This window comes from Drosophila mauritiana, chromosome X (assembly GCF_004382145.1).
Source record: "Drosophila mauritiana strain mau12 chromosome X, ASM438214v1, whole genome shotgun sequence".
NCBI lineage: Eukaryota > Metazoa > Arthropoda > Insecta > Diptera > Drosophilidae > Drosophila > Drosophila mauritiana.
In genome coordinates, this window is record NC_046672.1 from 14,120,375 (window position 1) to 14,141,063 (window position 20,689).

The 20,689-nt window shown below is 41.9% G+C and overlaps 1 protein-coding gene across 3 annotated transcripts in view; it reads left to right on the forward strand.

Moving 5' to 3' along the window:
• Positions 1–20,689, forward strand: part of LOC117147010 (zwei Ig domain protein zig-8) — a 133,495-nt gene that overhangs the window by 1,739 nt on the left and 111,067 nt on the right. For 2 of the 3 annotated variants that reach the window (XM_033313693.1, XM_033313695.1), the window contains exon 2: positions 759–886. The exons of the other annotated variant lie outside the window; for it this stretch is intronic. The gene's annotated coding sequence lies outside the window, so the exon portion shown is untranslated. The remainder of the gene's footprint in view (positions 1–758; positions 887–20,689) is intronic. 3 annotated transcript variants of the gene reach the window in all.

A 20,689-nucleotide genomic window follows, 5' to 3' on the forward strand; every position in this document is an offset into this window, starting at 1 on the left:
GCGTCTAAGCAAATTAAAAACTTTTGCTCCCGGTTTCCCGCTTCTACATGCTCATTTCCCTTTGCTTTTTTTTTTTTTGTGTCACGTCTTTTCGAGCCTGTTTTTTTTTTTTTTGTTGTATTCCAAGTCATGTATATTGTATATGCATAAATTGTGTTTATGCAAAAAAAAAAAAAAAAAAAATCCAGCCGGCAATAAAGTACGCGTTCAATTTTGCGCAATAAAACGGCAAGTGCGAAACAAATGTGACGCAGCTGACGGATCCGAAAAAAGATCTTTTTGGCTATTCGAAGGTTGCAAGATGTCAATTGAAGTGTGGGCTTTTCGCATGAAGTGCAAATGGTTTGGGGCTCAATACAATCCATGTGAGTTCGGATGATACATGCATATATATGTATAGATATATACAAATATATATGTATGCATGTACTGGCTGGGTCATAAAAAGGTGGCATAAAGCAGCGCCTAGATGGAAATCGAGAGAGACAGGCGAGGCTTATAAATATGCGCGACTTTATGGCCTTTGGGAAGTGTTATGTGCGAATTTCCTTTCGCATTCGCATTCACATTTTCCTTTTCCTGGTTTCTGGCCAAGCAGCGGCAGCAACACCTGCCCACTTTTCACTCGCAGGAAAAGCTGGAAATCGGCAAAGAAGCAGCTGGCATTGCTGATTAAAGTGCCAGTCGCACACCCACACACACGCACACTCGGAGTAAATATATATATATATATATTGTACATATATATATTTATACAGAAAGCAGGCACCACGCACCCAGCAAAAGTCAAAACTCAAACTCAAACTCAAAAGTTTTCTGTGTCGCGCGTAGTGAGCGGCCACGCCCACGTGCTCTCGAAAAGAAGGCGGCAGGCGCTAAGTAGCAGGTAAGTGCGGCAATAAAAATAAATGGCAATCGCGAGCCGCGCATCAACTTTTTCGCACATTTTATTGGATACGCCACGAAAATGTGCACAGGGCGAAAATTAGATTGATTTCAGCAAGATTTCTATCTCAGCTAAGTTTAATAGTGGGATATAACTAATTTCCAAATTATGTTTCTGAAACAAAAGTTTAGTTTATATATAATATTACTTGAGACAACTTGCGAAAAATCAATTAAAAATAAGTGGCAATTCTATTCGCTTGCCACATTTTGTGTATATTATTGCTAAATTGTATTGAAATATATTTTTTACTGTGTGGGCGTAAACAGGAAATCCTCAGTGCCGTAGAGAGCAATAGAATGCGGAGTGTGCCAACTCCTAGCAATGGAATAGTAAACAGAATTTTTAATGGATAAGGGTTTCGAAATTGCACATTTTAACTCTTAAAGTTCGATCTTCAAGCCGAGAAGTTACATGCACTGCAAAGGAATTATGGTTATTGAGATTTAGGGAATTGATTTTGAATTATCGTTTAAACTACTAAATGAAGCAAAGCAATTCGCTGATCAAATATTCAATGAACGAGAAATGGCAATAGAAAGCGCTTTAAAATCCGAAAAATCTACAATGAACTTCGCACTGAAATATTCAGCGAAAGTGTGTTTTCCCTATCGGTTGAAATGTGCTCTTAAATATTTCAGAAAGCTGAACGCATTTTCCATAGTTCCCTGGCCCCTCGATGCTAGTTTAATTTATTTCGCTATTTTATTTCCAGCCGAGCCACTTGGTAATACAAGTAGGTACATACATATATATATATATAGCTTTACCTTTAAAACTTTCTGCCCGTCTGTCTGTCTGTCTGTCTGTCTCCCAGGGAAACGTTGTTTGGCGCGCTTATAAATGCCATAAAAAAAGAGTCCATTACGGGCTAAATGTGTTTGCCGTGTGTATTCCGTACCGTCGAGTGGGTTACGAGTTGCCAACTCCGGCGGCCATATGGGCAATAACCCGCACTTCCGACCTCCCGAACTCGCCGACTTATTTGCATTGTAATGCGAGCCGGGAGCGGTGATCACTCATGGCAGGTGTCGACAGTTTGTTTTTGGACAGCCATACAACAAGGAGCCAGCCGTTGGAGTCCTTCGAGTGATGAAGATGAGGACTTAATGTTTCTGGTTCTGTTTCTGTTCTGGTTTCTGTTCTGGTTTCTCCCGCCTTATTTCGACATGTCGTCATTCGCCGTAATGTGTTATGTTATGCGTTGCAATCCACGATTTGATTGCCCCAGATTATGATGGTCTCTTTGTTTCGGTTTTGGGTTGTGTGGGGTGGATTAGGGATACGGATAAGGATATACATGCCACAGCCGGATTTGAGGTCGCTTCGGCAGGGATAATTGGTCATTACAAATGCATTTGAGCCGCGTAATTTGTCGCAAGCAGCAGAGCAATGTTAAAGAGATAATTATAGAAATTATACAACATAATAATGGAATTTTTTAGCATTAAGTATGTTTTTAGCGAGTCTTAGATCTTTTTGTAAGCCCATTTGATCAATATAATAAATTGAATGAATAAATTAAATTTTATGAAAATAAGATGGTATAGTTTGAAACACCTCAAAAATAGTATATATTTAACATTTGTAGAGCTTATTTAAATAATTCAAGCAGATTAAAGGCTAATTTATTTGCTTAAATGAATGCCTGCGTGATTGGGTTTATGCTCCATGCACTTTATCCATTCCGCCTTCCAGCTGTATGGTATCATCTATCAATATGCTTGCCCATTTTTTGACACTACAGGGGAACTTATCCATTGGCCATCTCTCTGGCTTTTAGTCAAGTGGAATCCATAAATTTGCCTTCTAACCAGCTAGCTAGCTACCTAGCCGCATTAAATTTGAATTTGCCACGCTAAATCTTCGGAACTGAAGATGCTGCACATCGGATCCAATAACCGACATATATCATGCCAGTAAATAGTGCGGCACTCGGACACTTTGGACATACTGCTGCTCCCATTCAGGCATCTCATTTCGTTATGCAATCCCTCTGGCATGCCACGCCCCGATTCTAAGCCCGCCCCCGCATCCATTTAGAAGGCATCCTGACCGGAAAGACCGCGAGGACAACGGGAAAAGCAATAAACTTGTTTGTATTTGTATTGCACTTATGCGCTGATTGCTTTTCAGCGCAATTTGCTTTTAAGCGATTCCTAGTGAGGACTGTCGGTTTTTCCCCTTTTCCACTTTTCCCCTTTCTGCCCCGCCCCCAGCTCAACGCCCACCTGTTCATGCCCGCCTCGCCACCCAATTTTGGTTAGTTAAGACGCAGCTCATCAGCGTTCTCCATTTTCCATTCGCCGGCTCATTACAAGACGAGGAGCACAGTTTCCAAGACAAGAAAGGAAGAGCGGAAAAAACACAAACCATTGAGTCACCTTCCACCACACACAAGTACAGCAGCACACACACGCACACACACACACATTTCCAATCTGCACACAAACACACACCCACACACATTGACTCTTACATCCTGGCACTCAGCGCTGTTTGCCAACGCCTCCAACGCTTCGAAGTGCACACAATCCCATACATTCCATGTTGGGTTCGCAAACCATATCCACACTGAAAAAAAGTCTCTTTGGATTTCAAATTAATTAGTAAAGTATAAGAAAGTATGTTTAATTCTCTAAGACACAGTTGTAGTCCGTAATTTGTAGCATTTCATAAATGTTGACTTAGTTATCTTAGTTATCCAAAACCGGATTTAATTCTCGGATATACTTACATTTAATAACCCTTCAGTCATTTGTGACTTTAGTGATTTCTTAATATATTCCAAAAGCAATCGACGCTTAAAGTGCAGTCAATATATCTTTCACAAGATATAAGTGCATGGATGTGTACTTTCCGGCCGTATAGCCATCAAAAAGCGGATGCTTCTTGTTGGAAATCCGGCAATTAGAGGAAATTCGTTTGTGTATTAATTGGTGTGGTTCCTTTTGTTTACTTTTGATCGCTCTGCCACCCTGATCCATTTAAGACTGTTTACATTTCGCTCAGTGCAGGTGGAGGTCCGGGTTCGGGTCCGGGGTCTCCGTCCGGGTGCCGGTCATGTCCGTATCCGTGTCCGTGTCCGTGTCCGTGTCCTTGTCCGTGCTGGTGCTGGTGCTGGTGTCTCTGTGTCGGTGTCCGCTTCCCATGTCCATGTCCGTGTTCGCTCCGCTTGTTCATTTTCAATTTCGTTTACAGCATAGAAAATTTTAGTTTTTTCTCTGTTTGTGCTTTCCATTTTATTTCATCTTCATTTTCATTTCAACGACTTTGATAGCGTTGGTACTGGCTCGCCCACTTTTTTTTTGTGCCCAGGAATTCCAGTTGCTGTTGTTGTTGTTTTGGGTGGGGTGTTTTGAGTGTTTGGGTGATTTTGATTGTGGGCCGATGGGCGGATAGCTGGATGGCCGACTGGCCAAGGAAGCTCGCCTAGTTACTTACTTTAAAACACATCTATCTCACAGATACGGGATACAACGAAATCGAGCTGCTCCGTTGTTATCTCGTTGCCGTGGTTGTATTTTTAGACCCCGGCCATTGTCATCGTCATCTGATTTGCCGTAATTGTTTTTCCTGCGACCAGAGCAACGAAAGCAAATCGGTTATCTTTCCATTCCGGGCCGTAATGGTCCAGTCATCTGGATTCAGCATTCGGTTTGCAGGTTACAGGATTCAGGAATCACGAACCAGGAATCAGGAACAACAAAACAAGGCGACTAAATGCTGCCAGGACATTGTTGTTTCAGATCCGCATTGGAACACGGATTGAATGGTGAAATGTCATTTAAAGGGATTAGGCATCCTGGTGGCTTGTAATCTCATCGCATGCAATGTTTTTTGGTTCTTTCGGTTCACTGATATCGCCACTTGGTGGAGAAAGGTATTTCGCTTTTATGCAACTGAAAATCTTTATAAGGATTTTGAGAAAATACTTCACGAGTAAGTGATTTATTATTAAAAGGTGTAATTTAATTGAAATACAAAACAGGAGTCAAGTTTCCATTGAGTCTCGCAAGCTATTAAGCCTATTTCTAGTGCAAAATTATTGCCCGTTTCGTATTCAGTTTGAAGTGCCCAATCAATGGATTTCATTACATTGCAAAATAAATCCGAATAATGGAAAATCCTTGAACCTTGGCCGATTTTCACCGGAATCCGCATGCATTGTAAATGGCATGCACATCGATGATATTTTAATAGTTCGCAGTAATCTATTTGCTGTCTTGCATAGTTTATAATGATTTGTTGCCGGGGCTAATCTGTTGCCCGCTGTTCACCACATTGTTGTTATAATTCGCTGGCCCCAGGATTTCCTGAAGTGGGCGATTTCGGTGGGTGGTGGGTGGTAGCTCACAGAGTGGCTCTGAAAAGTATGCAACAGAAATTGTTGCCATTGTTGCCATGCTGCGAATTCAATAAACGAAAAGCGCAAGCAAAAAGGAAGAAATGAAAAGGCCAAGCAACGAAAACAGCATTTCAGCATTTCAGCCATACCAAATTGCCATTCTCGGCCATTCCAGCTCCGCGTCCATCTTTCCATTTCACCATCTTACACCGGCTTTCAGAGTTTTTCAGTTTTCCAGCTTTCAGTTTGTCCAACTCTTCGCTTCGTGTTTCTGTTTTCGCCCAGTTCAACAGTTGTGGCTGCTGCATTTTTGTTTATTGTCATTTCAGTTGTGCCGGGCTGTTTAGTGCAGCAAGGAATCCCGGCGCGGGGTTGCAATTCCTGCTGCATTATCCTTTATTATATTGCCGGCATTAACGTTTCCGTTTGTTTCTGCCACATGGAGAACACCACAAGAGCCCTGGTCCGGGTGCAGTGAGAAAAGGAGTTTTCATTCGATATGAATGCAAAAATACAAATAATATAATATTTGGTAATTGTTCGCACTTTTGGATAGCACTCACAAATATAAAATGTTCTTATCGTAATATTAAAGATGACAAACTCATCGATGGTTTATCTCAGTGCATTTAGATAAAATACGCATGTCGTTGTCGAAGCTGCAGCTCAGATTCTGGTTTTCATTCCAATTTTTGTTTCTTTTTCTGGTCCTGAGCCGGCCGATAAGCCCAACCAACGATCCTTGGCCCTGTTTATTTGTTGGCGCTTCTTTTGCACCGCTCAGCTCTGCTTATTGCCCCTCATTTGGTTACTCTTAACTGATTTCTGTGCGTTATTTTTAAAAAGGAATTTCAACAATTGCACACGCAATCCAGCCCTTAAATAATAAATAAGCCAAGCCACGCACACGGCTCAGTGGGAAAAGTAGATGGAGTGAAGATGGGGGAACATGGGGCACATGGCCGGGGCCACAGGACGATTGTCCTTTTGGCCAACTCAGCTGGAGTCTGGGTTAAGTGCGGCATTAACAATCAATTACAAGCATTACGAGCCGTAAAACTGACGCATTGACCAAATACCAACTCCTCATGTCCTGCGAATGCCAGCTCGCTGGACATGAGAAGTTGCCATTCGCATGGGCATGGACATGGGTATGGGAATGGGTATCCTTTCGCTGGGCGAAAGAGGATGGCATTACTCACACACACCCATACACCGAAAATAGCGCTCGCTGTGAAAAATGTTGCGTGCAAAGTAAACCCGGCGGGCAAAAGGGAATCAAGAAATGGGAATGGAACTGGAGATGGAGATGGCGATGGAGCAGGAGCAGGAGCTGCAACCTCAGTCTCAGCGGTGTCTGAGTTACGGTTTGTTGGCTCCTTGTATAATAAGCCAAGGGATATGGCCATGAGGAGAAATGGGAGCTATTGTCTTACAGACGGCAGCTGCATTCGTGCCGAGATATATTTTCTGGATCACTCCCCAGAAAGTCTTGGGAAAAGGTTTGAAGTGCCATAAAATGTAGCTCGAATTATTTCAATTTAATAAGTGTATGATTCAAGTATTTAGCTAGCAACATAACTGGGTAGTTAAAAAAAAGCGGTGCAACAGGACGTATACGTAATATTTCTTTTATTTTGTTTAATCTGTGAAAAAAATTGTCAAGTCATTTAATATTGGGATTTATTTAATGTATCCCAAAATGGCCTTGAAAATAAGGTGTCAATGAAAATTGGAGATGATAAGTTTGACAATCCCAATGCACCCAACTCATGTGCTTTTCCAAGAAAAGAGTAGAACATACAACATACAATAGCCAATCCTATTACGTTCGTTTTCCCAGGATTGTGTCTGGAATTTAATTAACTCAAATGACACCGGGACACATGGCCAAAATGAACCTGCTCCAGCATTTGGCTTTTCTGCTCATTAGTTGATGACATTTTAAAGCGGGTCACAGACACTTTTTTCCTTTGAAGTGCATTTGAAAATCGTTTCGTTTTGTCTTGGTTCTGCCAAAAAAAAAAAAAAAAAAAAAAATACAAACGAAAGGAAAAAAAACTGCTGAAAATGTGTCTGTGTGCCCTTGCTGCTTTGTCTTGTCGTTTCTTTTAATTTTTATTTCGGGTTTATTATTATTTTTATTTTTATTTGTTTTTTGTTCTAGTTTCATGTTGTTGCTTTCGCACTTGAGCGACAATACAAACGATGTCGACGCCGGCAAAATAATACAAATAAATTTTATTGTGGTCAAGTTATACACACACACACTTGCCCATTACTAACTCACACAGTTGCAGATGTATAGATACAAGCACGGATAAAGATGCACAGCGAGAAATTTGAGTTGTGTGGGAAAAATATGTACAGTATAGTGAAAATTATTCATCATTAACATGACTTTGATTATTATGTTTAACTTTACTTGGATCTGGTCTCTCTTTGACCATGAGGAATCAAAATGTTTTCGCTTCACTTCATGGAGTCCTTTTCTTTCACTGTAAGGATATAGAGAGTGAAACAGAGGCGACCATCAAGCAAATGCCAGACGCATTGTGCACAGATTTATGCCGCCTGTCTCCCCGCCCAATTTTCCCACCGACTGTTGGCCATAAAAAATGAGTTGCCGTTGGTGGTCGTCAGCTGCTCGACTCGACCTGCCCCAGTGGTTTTATGCCACACACCCCTCCCCCTTCCCCCCTGATGGTAGCACCACCACCACCCCCCTCATGACTTTTCCCGCCCCCGCAGCACTTTAATGGCCATTGTTATGCCCGTTATGTTGATTATAAGCTTCTCATACAAACGGTGCGTCCCTTCTCCCCTATTCCACTCCGCCCCCCCTGACAGACCACTCCGAACTTAAACAAGCTAACTGCATAGAAGCGTGTAAGCCTCTGACATTTTTGGGTCTAAACCGGAGCCCACTCAGCTCCGCTCCTCCGACGCCGGCTTTGAAAATAGCAAAAAACAACAAGGAAAATGAAAATAAAAAATTTAGTAAATTTGAATTTTCCAACTGCGCCGAAAGGTGTAAAGCCTGATGAGGGTTAAGCGGTGTCCGACTCTGTGCGTGTGAGTGTGTGTATGTGAGCGGCGGTGCACTGAGAGAAATCCCTTATACAAATGTATGTGCGATATATAAAGATATTAATTATTAACCTTTTGATTGTTTTTTTTGTTATACAAACTATTTTTATGCACAACATTGCAAGTGAGAATATTTAGTGTGCCATAACGATTTCTGGCAGTGCATTCGAGTGTGCTGCGCCAGCGGAAATGTTTTTTGCCTTGTCCGCTGACGGAGCACAAACCAAAAAGGGGCAAAGCTAATGGAATGGGCACTACTGGGGTGGCTGGGCAGGGGGGGAGAAGATTAAAAAAGTGTATATAAACAACATTTCATTGCCGGCAACGTGCAGCTTACCCCGCCACTAACCCCTTAACCCATTGAACCACCCTTCACCCCATACCATGTTAACCTGCCGACCCACCTGGCCGCTTTATATTGAAATATTTCTGTGGCCATGCAAATTTAATTCGCCATATGAGGAAAACAAGCGAAAACCGAAACCGAAACTGAAGCCAAAGCCAAAGCCTCTTGGCCCCATGTGTGCTAATTGGCGGTGCCGCCAAAACCAGTGGTTCCATGGGCGGTGGTTAAAGGGGTGGGGCTGCTGGGTGGTGCACATGGTGCAGTGGTGCGGTGGCGAAAAAAAAGAGCGTCGCACAAACAAACGCAAACAAACACGGCCGAGTTAGTTAATTTTTTAACATGCCGCTAAGCTGCAAAACTGTTCAGATGCCATGCATGCACTGCAAACAAATGTGTGTTGCAAATAATGATAAGTTCATATCATTCTTTGGACGGGGTATTTTTTTGGGTTTGACGAAACAATAATATATACAAAAATATAGTCATTTTTGGTCCTACTGATCTTAAATTTCCATGTCCTAGCTGTTTTTTTTTGGCAGTTTCGTTTTTATCCTTCTAATACCTTGCTTTTTCGACATTTAAGGCTGTCACACCTTTTGGGGGCTGGAAATTTTGTTTTTTTTGCAAAGGAAACATTTTTGGGCTGGTTTGCTTACTCAAGGCGACCACGCCCACGCTCCGGTTGCCGCCCCTCTGCGGTCGACGAAAGGATGTCGAGGTAAGGGGATGCCTAAGGCTTTGCGGTTTGGACTGTTGTTCCTGCTGTTGTGTTGGCTCCTGTCATTCCCAGAATGAAGCCGAAAAAGCCACAGGATCAGGAGCAGAGGAGTCCTCGGCCAGAAGTCCACAAGGGGCAGTGGCCGACCGGAAGCGCTGCACTGCGTTCACTTCCGGCCGTCTGGGCATCTTTCTTGCCATGCCATCGCAACCAAACCGAATCCATCCCGCCAACTTGACTTATTCCCTCTTGCCACGCCGAAGTCCCGTTTTCAGTTCATTTAACATGCCATTTGCTGGGCCATATCAAAATGGATTTATTGTTGTAGTTGCTGCATAAATTATGGCGCTTTTCACGCACTTTTCCACACGGTGGCCGGCTAAAAGAGGCTGGATAGCCGAGAAAGCTAGCCAATTTTCCTAGGCCTTTGTCTCTCAGTAGCCAAGTGAAGTGGCTTTGGATGGAGGAGTGGATTCGATGAGCCACTTAGGGCGGGAATGCTATGTATATCAATATTTAGCCAAATTATGATTATAGAAGAAATCTCAGATATATACAAATCATTTATTTTCTTGTGGCTATGAAACCATTTTAAGCCAAGTTATGTTTCAAATACAGAACCTAGACAAACCCTTTTTTTTTAGCCCAATTATAATACAAACATTTGTATGTGTCTTTTAATACTTATTTTACTGGCTAACTAAACTCATTCAGTTGCATGGCTGGTTTTACAAAGATGCCCCAGTTTGGTTGCTTCTTTATCTAAGCCAGTTTGGCCATCCGGCCCTCCGTCGATCAAACTCTTGGCCATATCTAAAGTACGGCCTTTTGTCAGCCATCTAGCCCTATTGCAAAATCATTGCCCGAAAATCCCCATTTCCCCATTTTCGGTGTAAACAAAGCCCATTTTTCGGTGCATGCTATTCGCTTCCGTTGAACGTTGAACTTTCCCCAGCTTTCGAAGGCAGAATGCAAATTGCTTTCGAAATAATTGCACTAACAGGGGGGAGTAAGAAAAACAAAAAAAAAAAATGGAAGGCTTGCTGGTGGCTGGGATTTTACGGATTGAGTTCAGATTTGGGGCTAGTCACCTGCCAAGAGCTCAAATATTTTCTGGCCATTTCCTTCTGCTGTCAATATATGTTACATACGTATGTATGGGCGTATATAGAGTCAACTTGTCTACCCTCTAATATCAAAGAAATAAAATAAATGAAACCACTAAACGAAGGGTGGGCGTAGAAAATTCGAAACAGATTTCAAATCTATTTAAAAGTTATGGCCGCAACTATTTGCGTCCTGCAATGTTCAAGCTTTTGGGCCAGAGGGGTGTAAAGACAAAGGATGGCAGGTGTACTACATATATATATGTATATGTATATAAATGTATGTATATATATGACCAGGGGCCAGAATGCAAAGTGCGACATGCAAAATTGTGCAAACCCTTTTTGCCCCAAAATATCTCTCGATGGCCACTGAAAGTGGCGCTGTTGATGATGCCGGGTGACGTTGCCCAAACTTTTTGACACTTTAAAAACTTTGCCCACACACACACACAGACGCACACATACACACTGAGATACACACACCATCTCACACGTACTAACACTGACACGCTCGCACATATTTGGCAAGCCTGGTTTTGAAAGTTACGTTAAATGGTTTTAAAGGTTTCGGTTTTAGGGTTATGCCAGGGTTGCCAACTTGTGGCTGCCTGTAAAGTTGCCTGTGTCCTGATGATCCTGCCGCATCCCTTTACAACTGTCGTTGGCTCTCTCTATTGAAATCCGACATGTTTCCTATCCCCTTCAAATGTGAATTACTTTTCTGCCCTCACGTTTATTTCTTCCTGTTTCCCCCCATTTTATTTGCTGAATTTTTGCAAATTTTGCTGCTTGTCAACTGTGGGGTTGCATTCGCATTTGTCAATAACTTTCGCTTAGCGACAACATTTTTCTATTAGCCCAACATTTGTTAGCTGGCATATTTGTTTACATATTTTGCCAACGTAATGAGAGTAATGCCGGTTGATGAATGGCGTTTTGTTATACAAATGTTTAATGACAGGCGAGTCGTGTTTGGTTTAATAGTTATCCACACTTTCAGCGATCATTTCAGTATTTATTCATACCTATCGACCAAATTGCCAGCAATGATGGTTCGTTTGGAATTGACAAAGCTTCTCAAATTCAGCAAATATTTATGGTTTTGTGAAGATATTTATGCAATATACATTCTGCTATGGACTTTTCGACTTTATAATGCCAAAGCTAAGTCTATTCTTACTTCTGAATTATTTAGAACCTTTTGAGGACTTTACTGCTGGGTCTTTTGTTTGAATTATCCTTTTGGCACAGAGAGAACCCCTTTATCTGCGGCTCACCTATAATAAAAACATGAGCTCCTTTTGCTCTTGCATATTCATAGATTTACTTTTGCGGCACAGATCTTCTATTACTCCTTTTAAATACGGCTTCTTTGACTGGCTTACATTCCGTTCTTTTATTTTTTTTTCTTTGGCCAGCTTATTCCAGTTTGCTCCTTTGGGTATTTTTTTTTTGATTAATGAATCTATTTCGGCTTGGGGAATGGTGAAAAGGAGTCTGTGAGTCCTGGAAGTCCTGCGACTGCTCGGCTGCATTTTGCCTCAATTTGTCAGAGAAGACTTCGATTATGGGGTCTTTTAAAAAAAAAAATTGTAACGATGTGCACAAAGCGACAATTTGGTGTTTTTCTGGCCAGAACAGAACTCATTAAGGCTGGAGCTACCAATCTCGATGAACACTTGCCACTTTTTGGGTTCGACGCACTCTTTTCATGTTTTCTTTATTTTTTCATGCCCATATTTGTCGCCTGACGAAATTTTACACTTTTGACATTTTCAGCATAATGAAAAGCAATAACATTTTTATAATATTCCGCCTCGCGCCCAGCCAGCAGTCCGTGTTGTTTGAACGTCATTCAAATATTTGCCTCAATGATTCGTTTCATTATTCTTTGTGGTGTTTTATTTATGCTTGATGTTTTTATTCTTGTTTTTTTTTTTGCTCGTTTTTTGAATGTACAATAAATAAAATGTGGTGGGTGGGGGAGAAATCTGCAAATGAATCGCTCTATTATGGCTGTGTCCTGTGATCCTGTGATGTCCTGTCCAATGTCCTGTCACACACACACACGCGCATACGCACGCATTCGCATTCGCACGATGGGAGATGCGAGACTGGGGAACAACTACAAACGATGCCATTTTTTTATCGACTGTCATTTATTTATTATTTATTTGATATGTTCAACTCGATTTTTTCACTCGCCGAACGATTTCGCCTTACAGCTTTATCCGTTCCCGTCACTCTTATTTCGTCATTTTTTGTGTTTTTTTGTATTTTGTTTTGTTGTGGCTGGTTGTTTGAATTTATGCTCAATAATTTAATAGGACATCAGTTTTATGGCTTTGCTGTGGCATTAAAGTGGAAAGGGGTTCTATTGGCCACAGAACCCATGCTCCATACATCATATGCCCTCACTCCTGACCAAAAACAAAACACCCCCCACTTTTGCCGCATGGCCTACGCACTAGCATAAAATTTTATGACTGAGGCGATGCCAATTTGCGAAACGCAATCAAACAAATAAACAAACAAAAAAAAAAAAAATAAATAAATAAATAAGGCCGGCAAAGGCGAATGCGAAGTGGTTGCGGAAGTGCCAGAGATGTGACCCCGGCAAGTTGTAAATTTCCGTAATTTACTTGATTGCCCCGACAACCCTGGCCACCTGTCGTCGCCCCCATCATCGTTCTGTCGTAGCCTTCAGCGGCACCATCATCAAGGTCCTTGTGCTCCTTTTGGTCCTCAAACTCCCCGGCATGCCGACAATGGCACATAATCAACGAAATCGCGCATATTAAAATTGTGAATGAACGCGCATTACGACTTCACACATCTCGAGGACAGCGAAAGGTTCACAGGGTGATAAATCCTCTGATAGCCAAGGTCGAAGGATCTAGAAGGTGTAGATGAAATAGGATATGCCAGCCAAAGAATTGCATTAATTGGTTGTAAATTGTTAAGAAGATCTATCTAATATAATTAAATATATTTCAAATCTATGGAATAGGTCTGAAAATCGCCAAAAAAAAAAATACGATAATAGCAATACAAATCAATAAAAAGCCGTGATGATAAGAGCGATTTTTTCAGCGCTGGAAATTTAAGAAATCAAAAATAGGCAATCCGCTTCAGCCCGATTAGAGCCGGGATAAAATCCCCCAAAAGGCGCTACCCACTCATATCGCTGGCAATAAACTCGGGTAATTGGAAATGCTATTTTTTGTACACCAAAACCACTCATATCGCGTATACGCCACCGTCGCCGGTCTTTTGTCAGTGGATTGCTGTTGATATTTCGCCGGCCTGTTTTTCCGCCCTCGTGAATGAAGGAGCAGCGGGGCTTTGATTACAAACACATCAACATTTAACACAATTTGCATTTTCATAGGTTCTAAAAAGCAGCAAAACAAACAGAAACACAAGCACACACACACACACACACATTCAGCGGATTGGCGATGGCTGTGAAATAAGAAATGAGCCGAAAGTGAAACAAAAACCCAACAAAATGTGGGGCAACTTCGGGGGCGGAAGGAACGGAACGAAACGAAACGGAACCGGAGCCAGAACCCGAGCGTTAAAGAGCTTTCAGTGGGAGGACGGGTTGGGTGGTGAGGGTGTGAGGGGAAGGCGGAAACGGAAGCGGGCGCTTGCATTAGCGGAAGTTGTCTTACAAGCGACAGGCGGTATTTCTGGTCTTGCTCTTCTGGCTTCGGGGATATTACGAAAATAATTCACAAAATGAGAGAAGAGCACGGGCAAAAACAAAAAAAATGGGCAAAAAACTGCTCATGAGCATTTCGCACTTCACCTCCTTGGAGACTCATGCGGTTGATTTGGCAGCGCCACGCCCACCGCCTCCCATTTTTTCCTCCTCCTCGGTTGTCATATTCATAACAACATTTAAACATGCGCGCAATTCGAAACCAACTTTTAGTCACAACTCGTGGTACGAATAAGGCATTTTGGGGTTTCAGTTAAGAAATTGTTTAAAACTAATCAAAAACTTAATTAAAATATCGTAATCGAGTGAAAATAATTAGATTTTTACCATATAATATATGACCTATATTGACCTATATTTCTCAAACTTAAATGTTTTCTACACTTCATTTTATATTAATGGGTACCACATATTCGATCACTCGTCATGCGAGAGTGTTGTGTCATGTATTTTGAGTTAAAGTTTACTTTCTTTGGTGTTGCTCGACATTGTCTTTTGGCTCCCTTTGACACGTGCGTCTCGGTGGTGCTGCCACCCGGCACCACCCATCCTGTAGGTGGTACCCTCGCCCTGGCCTAACCTACACCCATCATAGCCCTCCTTTTGCCAGGACCCTTATTTATGATGTTCATTTGCAGAGCTTAGCATAACTGCCAGCGAGTGAGTGGGAAATGGAAAAGTGGAAAAGCGTGAGGAGGGAGCGGTAGAGCGCGGCTCATAACTCAGGACATGAGCTGGGAAATGGGTGGTTTCTCTCTAGGGGGGTGGGTTAGAGGGATGCCATCTATGTTTGGACCAGGTAGTGCTATAAAAAGAAGTTACAATGCCAAAGAACGGAGCGAAACGGAACGCTTGCTGGCCGTAAACAAAGGCGAATTGTCGTTGCCTGTCGCCGTTTTGTCATCGCCTTCTAAATTATGTCACGTAATTAAGCTGCATTAATGTGATAGTCCGCAGACAGGCATCTACATAAATATATATATATATATATATATACATATATAAGTATAGGAATGCAGGAGAAGATATCTATCCATCTCTGTCAGCGAGTGCGGGCCCGAGGTAAATGCGTAAAGTATTTTTATGCCGAGGCATTTAATTAAAATATGCTCGTGGATCTCTAATAGCCTGGCAGCCTTGGCCCAAAATCATCATCATCATCATCATCCGGCTCGACTGGCTCTCTGATCCATGAATCCTTGGCCGAATCCGTTGTTCATTCAATTCCAGTTGCCAGTTTTTAATTCGCTTTCACTTTCACCCGCCTTTCGTGCACTGGAACAAAACTATGTTTAAATATAAGGGATTAAGTGGAAAATTAATCATATTAGCGATCTATATAAATGTGCAAAAATATTGAGCTGATAAACAAGGTAAATTATTGATTGCTTTGATGGATTGATTTATATTGATAAACAAAAAATATTGAAAATATTGAATGGAGTTAGTAGTTGATCAGTAGGTTCTATACTGAATTAATACGGAGTTATGAAATATTAAATTTAAGTTCTGGTTTACAAAATGCTCCACTCCTAATCAACCAAAATATATTTAATATATAATAGTGAAAAACTTATTTTTCTCTGTGCACGGTCAGTGGTTATCTCATTCCGTAATGTTTCCAATTCATTGCCTTTCCAAATTTTGATTCATAACAACAACAGCAACGATATCGACAAAAACAACACAAAATGCAGGACCCAGAAAAGTTTCATTAAATTTTTAACCAAAGCTGGCCATAACAGGCGGCAAAGCAAAACAAACCACAAATTGCCAGCACCCGATGGCAAATAGCGACTACTGCTACAAATTGTTCTACAAAATGGCCAATTAAACTGCCAATCGCCGCCGAACGCCGCGGGTATGAAAAATTTGAGCGGAATGCAGATGTTTCCCCCCACCCCCCAAAAAAAGAGCGACATTCGGCGACCAAACGAAAGCCAAATTCTAATTCCAATTGCATTTAATGCACAGCCAACGCAGGGCAAACACACTCCTGGCAAACAAACAAACAAACAAACAAACTAGCGGGGCTGCCAAACAGAAATAGAAACAAAGCGAAAAGCAAAAGGCAAAAATAGAGATGGGGAGCGGCAAATGGCAAATAAATAAACAAACAGTATGACAAGAGCCTAATGCAAAATTTAAAACAATCAAATGGCGAAAATGGTCTCTACGTTGTTATTGTTTAAGTTTCGGTTTCGGTTGCAGTTTCAGTTTCCCGCCTCTTGTTGTTGCAAATGCCAACTAAAGTGTCCACAAGTCACAAGCCTGTCAGCCACACACACACACTCACAAACACACACTCACACATATGCACAACACATACACTGTAGACACTGGCTCTCACCATTTGACATTGCGTATACGCCGCGTTGGCTGGTTAAATATAAAAAAAAGAACTTCTAGCGAAAGTGAGTGAGAATTCTAAAATGTCTGGCCCATAATTAGACATTTGATGGTCAACCCCCAAAATCCTTTACCCCTTTAAATGGGAAATTTTTTAATTTTCGTGCGTGGTTTATTTTTCTCCTGTATTTTACGCAGCTATTTATAGAGCACGTTTCAACCCCTAAAAGTGCGGCAATCGAGGCATTGCGGCTGACTTTATTCCCATTAATTATGTGCTATTTTCGTTTAATATTTACGCTTTAAATAGTTACCATAACCTAGAGGGTTGTGCCGCAAACGAGGTCAATATCTATTGATTTTGCGTCTTGGATTCGTGTTGCCCAAAAAGAAAGCAGTTGCGTTGTGAATTATTTATGAGCTCGCAATCCGGCGCAACAATAGATACTTCATTACCCACTTAATACCTGCCAGGCAGCCAAACTCATACTCAAACTCATGCTCAGACTGAGCACAACTTTCGGACAAAAGGACGAACTAATTTTTGCACCCTACTTACGGGACGTGGAGCGTAAACCAAACATGGAAGTTAGTTTTCAAATTTGTAATGGTGGGAAAACTCAACCCTTGCCCATTTTCGCAGAGACTCTGCTTTTGAGATGTGTGTGAAAATTTCACTTGGCGCACAGCTGAGTCAACGATGCGTGTGTGTGTGTGTGTCCACTTGGCACCGTTGAAAATATCCCTTAACCACCCACTTTCGGCCCATTTGATGTTGGATATGGTGGCATTGTATTTTGATTGTAGCCAGCGTTTGTTATTTCAGCCCAGCTCGCTCTATTCTTATTTCACAGTTGCATATTTTATTAACTTTTCTTCGTGTGCAGCTGCGAAATAGAAAGTATCTCTCTTGCTGTGTGTTTTATTTAAATACAAAAAAGAAAAAATGTTTTAATTCCATTTTAATTTCCATATTTCTATTCGCCGCGCTAAAAAAATATTATCACTGTTGATTTGCTGGTGGTGGTCTTGCTCTGGCCCCTTTGCGCGAAATGGAAAATATCTCTAAATTGCGGTGCGACTGAAAATTAAATGCTGTTTGGAATCTATTTCCCCTAAAAAAAAAAAAAATAAATAAATAAAAAAAATAAGAAAACATAGCAAGCAAACATGGGCCAAGGACCTTCAACCCACCTGAGCCAAGGGCAGAATTTTGTGTGTGTGTGTGTGTTTGCTTTTTTTTTTGGGTGGAGGGGTGGCAGCTGGGCGCAGGGTGCTATCCAAACAGGACGCCCTGCAGCTGTTTATTTGTCAGACTTTAAATGATTTTTAATAGCGCAATTGAAAGAGTCGCCAAGTCGACTCAACTCAAGTCACTGCCCGCGGCTCAACTGCAGGTGAAGGGGGAGCATTGGGGATCGCAGGTTGGGGATTGGGTCGATTTTTGGCCACGGGGGCGACGTCTTCGCATACCCAGTACTCATGCGAGTGGTGGGTGTGCTGGGTTAGGTTTTATACTGAGAAGGAACAATACAACCCTGAATATATCTTTAAAGTCAACACTACTTAAAATGAAAAATAGTTGTTTATTTTACAACGCTGAAATCAAGCGAAAAACAAATTGAAAATAGCTATAAAACTTCCCAAAAATGCCAAATATAAATATATATTGTAATCAACGTTTCAGTTTGTTAGTGTTTGGTTTATGAGATTTCCATTAAGCCGAATCGTTTGCTGTTGCTGTTCATCAATAGAATATAACAAAAACGCCTATATTAGTCAATTTTGAATGGAAGCACAGATTGCAGAGCATAATGCAAATTTTGACACAATTCCCAGTGGCTTATAAAGTTTAGAGTAGTCAATCAATTGAGCAACTAAGCACCTTGGCAATAGCAATTTCTGGTCACCATCTCGAGATGCAAAAAGTCAGGTATCTTGAGGTCGGAACTCTGAGTACCTTTGTGTTCACTTGTTCTGCCTGTCGTTGTTGTTGTGCAGCGCACTCCTGTCCTGTGTTGTTTGCCCTTGAATATGAAATGGAAAACTCAATGGCGCAGGCAAACAAGCTGGCAAACAAACAGACGAACAGCAGTCCGCTGGGGGGCAACACTGGCTGGTGGAATGTGGGTGGAGAACGAGGAGGACAATGAGGAGCAGGCAGGACGAGAAACAGGAGCACGATGTGCCCAACAGGGATGCGAAGAAGCAGGGCAGAGCAGCAGCAGACAGGACACACCTCAGGGTTGTCAGGTAGCCGTCGTTGTCGTCGCCAATCCAGCCGCTCTTGTTGTCGTCGTTGTTGTCTCATTGTTTTTCAGCCCTGAATGACTGACTCCTTCAAGGCGCTGCTATGATGTCCTGGTGCGCTGGCCCAGTCAAGCGGACGAGCAAGTAGCTGTCATGAGCTCGCAACGCTCGCGGCCCCAGGATCCATTACATCCCACGATAGCCTGACATGGATGGCAAATAATCAAAGGCGACATCTTCACGCTCTCAGTTATTAGTGCGGCCCACACGAGGGTTCTCCAAATGCAAATAATAGATTCAAAGTAGATGCTTGGGAGTTCATAAAAACATTGAGAACTTCTTACCTTTAGAGATCATATATACTTTGCACTTGAATTTGCGAATTTTGAAAATTCAATGGGATTTAGTGAAAATCATCGACACATCGACTAAGCCACATTTTAGCACTTGTCTTATCAATTTACATTTTCCCCCGATTTTCCCCCATTTACCCCCTCAAGCACTTAGTCATCGCTTTCCCCTCGATTGCACACCCTAATACACACACATATAAACACACACAGCATTTTCCATCCGCACTTTTCCGCGGGCACTTTTCCGCACTCTAATGAGCTTTGATGAGCGATAGGGTGTGTTGTGATTACGAAACTCCCTCTTTTTTTTGCCCAGCCCCATGCCCCGGGCACCAGGCCCCAAAAACCGGATGAATGATGAATTTCAATTGATTGTGCCTGCATTTGGGCAGAGCGTCAAAATTAAATCTACGTAAACAGCGGAGATACGAGGAATAATAGCAAAAATGCGAAATTTGGCATTCGGGATTAAGACGCATGGCGACAATCAGTGGAATGGAAATATATTTATTTCCAACCATGGCTAGGCAAAGGAAAAGGGGCCTCCGCGGAAAGCAGCTGGTTTGATTGATTGATGGATGATTGGCAAGCTTGATTGATGCCCGCTGCTGCTCGCTGCTGCTGCCCAATTTGATTGACAAGTCGCGTGGGATTCATAGAATGGGCTCGGCTCCAAGACGTAGTCCAAGTTGAATGGAATGAAGAAGTCCTAGGAGTCTTGAGTCTAGACACATAAGCCAGCTGACTGAGCCCAAGGTGAATGAGTTGCAGCAAAAGGCAGGGTGGCAAATCGATTGTTTGAACACCGCTAAGTGCTGCGCTGCCAAAAGGCCACAAATAAGTCTTTGCCTCTTTGGTTGGCTTTCTTGGCCGACACGACGGCAAATAGACTTGGCCAAAATGCCAAGCAAACAGTTAACAACAATCGTGAGACGCGAGACTCCGAGTTAAGCGGACAAAGTTAACCCGACCATGTGTCATCCGATATCTATTTTCAGTAAAAGGTTAACATCCTGACTTAACCCATAGTCACATGATAATGAAGCCAAGTATGACAGCGCAGTGGATAGTCAGTAACTAACTGAGCACACAGCCTAGTTTATAGCTAGTATACATGGTATAAATATTAGATGTTCAAATCCACATTTTTCTACGGCATTTATAATATATTTTATTAGAGTTTCGCCATTTTCTAAATTTATTAAATAGTGTTGAAACACAGTTGGTTATATTCTATTTTGTTGCATGCTAAAGATCAATTTGGCCATGTAGCGCCTGTATGAGGGAATTGTGAGCCACAAAAACCTATTAAAAATAGGTTTGCTTGTTAGGCGGGCTCTTCAGAAATGGAAAACTCTCGGAAAATCCGGCAAATAATCGCATTATGCGACAGACACACTCGTAGATAAACTGGCTGTGCTGTCGGTTTGTTTGTGGCAAAGACAAACACAAT